Here is a 4108-nt window from a genome sequence, read left to right on the forward strand (position 1 = left end):
TAATTCCGCCGACGGAAGAAAAATCCTAGAAAAATAAATAAAAATCTAAAAATGCCAAAACAAATTTTCACCGCCTAGAATAAAATATTTAGGACGAGGTGAACATTTTCTTGGCCATAAAGTGCAATTTTGAAAATGTGCAATTTTTCTAATGCAAATAAAATCCGAATAAAACCAAATAAAATCCAATAAATGATTTTAATATTTTTCCTCCAATATTTCAATTATTTCGGAGAAGTCATATTATCTCCACTCATTTGATTTAATATGGAATACGTCGGAGAGAAAAATTATTAAAATCAAAATCCTCGTTTCATTATTTGATAAAAATCAAATATGAAAACAAAAAAATCCCCAACTCTCTCCGTGGGTCCTTGAGTTGCTTAGGATTTCGAGGATTGCGGAACTGGAATGCAATAAAACATGATATGCATGGATGACCTATGTATAACATTCCAAATTGAAAATTTGGGATGTTAGAATAGCCATACGTGCTTATGGAAAAGAACTTGTATGACATCTTTTGTGCTACCCTCCCGTGGCAGCGGGGTCCTATTGGAAACTAAGGGATATTAAGGCCTCCTTTTAATAGAGTACCAGACCAAAGCATTAACACATAGTGAATACATGAACTCCTCAAACTACGGTCATCCCCGGGAGTGGTCCCGATTATTATCACTTCAGGGTTACCGGATCATAACACATAGTAGGTGACTATTTACTTGCAAGATAGGATCAAGAACTCACATATATTCATGAAAACATAATAGGTTCAGATCTGAAATCATGGCACTCGGGCCCTAGTGACAAGCATTAAGCATAGCAAAGTCATAGCAACATCAATCTCAGAACATAATGTATACTAGGGATCAAACCCTAACCAAACTAACTCGATTACATGATAAATCTCACCCAACCCATCACCGTCCAGCAAGCCTATGATGGAATTACTCACGCACGGCGGTGAGCATCTTGAAATTGGTGATGGAGGAAGGTTGATGATGACGATGGCGATGGATTCCCCTCTCCGGAGCCCCGAACGGACTCCAGATCAGACCTCCTGAGATAGATTAGGGCTTGGCGGCGGCTCCATTTCGTAAAACGTGATGAATCCTTCTCTTTGATTTTTTTCTCCCCGAACTTTAATATATAGAGTTGGAGTTGAGGTCGGTGGAGCACCAGCGGGCCCACGAGGCAGGGGGTGCGCCTAGGGGGGTAGGCACGCCCCCACCCTCGTGGAAAGGGTGTGGGCCCCTAGCCTTGATTCTTTCTCTGGTATTTTTTATATATTCCAAAAATATTCTCCATTGATTTTCAGGTAATTTCGAGAACTTTTATTTCTGCACAGAAATAACACCATGGCAATTCTGCTGAAAACTGCGTTAGTACGGGTTAGTTCCATTCAAATCATGCAAGTTAGAGTCCAAAACAAGGGCAAAAGTGTTTGGAAAAGTAGATACGATGGAGACGTATCAATACCATCTACGCATAGACCTGGCTCTGATACCACTGTTGGGAAACATTTCATAGAAAACAAAAAAAATTCTATGCACACGCAATGATCTATCTATGGAGATGCATATCAACGAGGGAGAGAGTGTGTCTACGTACCCTCGAAGACCGAAAGCGGAAGCGTTCGACAACGCGGTTCATGTAGTCGAACTTCTTCTAGCTCCGATCAATCAAGTACTGAACGTACCGAGTTCTGCACACGTTCAACTCGGTGACGTCCCTCACCTTCTTGATCTAGCGACTTATTGAGGTAGTAGATGAGTTCCATCAGCACGATGGTGTGGTGACGGTGATGGTGAAGTCATCCGCGTAGGGCTTCGCCTAAGCACTACGAAGATATGACCGTGACAGTAAACGGTGGAGGGGGGCACCGCACACAGCTAGGCATTTGTCCGGTGTGTGCTAGGGGCTCCCCCCACATATATATATGTGGAGGGAGGGAGGAGCAGCCAAGGGGTGTGCCCCAAGTAGGTCGAATCCTACTTGGGGCCTTCCCCAAGTCGTCCTCCCCCTGCCATAATTGCCGAAAGGAAAAAGGGAAGAGGGAAGAAGAGAAGGAAGGGGGGCCGAACCCCCTCTCCTCCTTCTCCAATTCGGCCTCCTACCATAAGAGGGGCGCGCCACCCCTTGTGGGCTGGGTGCTCCCCTCCCATGGCCCATGTGGCCCATATGTCCCCCCCGGTGTTCCGGTAACCCCTCCGATACTCCCATAAATATCCGATACACTCTAGAACACTTCTAGTGTCCAAATACTATCGTCCTATATATTAATCTTTACCTCTCGACCATTTCAAGAATCCTCATCATGTCCGTGATCTCATCCGGGACTCCAAAAAATATTCGGTCATGAAGTCACATAACTCATATAATACAATATCGTCATCGAACGTTAAGCGTGCGGACCCTACGGGTTCGAGAACTATGTAGACATGACCGAGACACCTCTCCGGTCAATAACCAATAGCGGAACCTGGATGCCCATATTGGCTCCTACATATTCTACAAAGATTTTTATCGGTTGAACTATTATGACAACATACGTTATTCCCTTTGTCCATCGGTATGTTACTTGCCCGAGATTCGATCGCTAGTATCTTCATACCTAGTTCAATCTCGTTATCGGCAGGTCTCTTTACTCAATCCGTAATACGTCATCTCGTGACTAACTCCTTAGTCGTTTTCTTACAAGCTTATGATGTGTATTACCGAGAGGGCCCAGAGATACCTCTCTGATACCCGAAGTGATAAATCCTAATCTCGATCTATGCCAACTCAACAAACACCTTTGGAGATACCTGTAGAGCATCTTTATAATTACCCAATTACGTTGTGACGTTTGATAGCACACAAGGCATTCATCCGATATCCGAGAGTTGCATAATCTCATAGTCGGAGGAAGTGTTGACATGAAGAAAGCAATAGCAATAAATTGAACGATCAATATGCTAAGCTAACGGATGGGTCTTGTCCATCACATCGTTCTACTAATGATGTGATCCCGTTATCAAAGGAAACACATGTCGATGATTAGGAAACCTTAACCATCTTTGATCAACGAGCTAGTCTAGTAGAGGCTTACTAGGGACATGGTATTTGTTTATGTCTTCACACATGTATTTAAGTTTCCGATCAATACAATTCTAGCATGAATAATAAGCCTTTATCATGATTTAGGAAATATAATAATCACTACTGCAGGTTGCTGCTAACACGACACTACGATCAGAGACCGTTCGACGAAACTGTGTGCGATGCCATAATCGCAAACGGTGGTGTCAAAAACCCGTCAAAAAAGGTGCAAAATGTTTGCGATGGAGGATGCATCAAACACGGTTCAGATTTTAGTTGCGTGTGCGATGTGATAACCCACAAGTATAGGGGATCAATTGTAGCCTTTTTCGATAAGTAGGAGCGTCGAACCCAACGAGGAGCTAAAGGGTAGAACAAATATTCCCTCAAGTTCTATCGACCACCGATACAACTCTACGCACACTTAACGTTCGCTTTACCTAGAACAAGTATGAAACTAGAAGTACTTTGTAGGTGTTGTTGGATAGGTTTGCAAGATAATAAAGAGCACGTAAATAAAAGCCGGGTCCTATTTAGATAAAGACACAACTAAGTTAGTTTCACTAGAGAGCTTTTTGTCACAAGAAATTTATTTGTCCCTAGACAATCGATAACTAGACCAGTAATCATTATTGCAATTTTATTTGAGGTAGAGGCATAAGCTAACATAATTTCTCTTCTTGGACCATATGCACTTATGGTTGAAACTCTAGCAAGCATCCGCAACTACTAAAGATCATTAAGGTAAAACCCAACCATAGCATTATAAGGCATCAAGTCCTCTTTTACTCACATACGCAAACAACCTACTTACTCGAGTCTGTGCTTCTGTCACTCACGCCACCCACCATAAGCAAATCATGAACATATTGCGAACCCTACAGCGGGGATCCCTCACGCTTGTGCGACATGGAGAGCACCATAGGACAACACCAATAATAAAACATGCAACTCAAACCAATCATGATCATCAATTAACCCATAGGACAAAACGGATCTACTCAAACATCATAGGATAGCCATACAT

The sequence above is a fragment of the Triticum urartu genome, chromosome 3A (assembly GCF_056163025.1).
Source record: "Triticum urartu cultivar PI428250 chromosome 3A, HENAU_Tu73, whole genome shotgun sequence".
In the NCBI taxonomy this organism is placed as follows: Eukaryota; Viridiplantae; Streptophyta; class Magnoliopsida; order Poales; family Poaceae; genus Triticum; species Triticum urartu.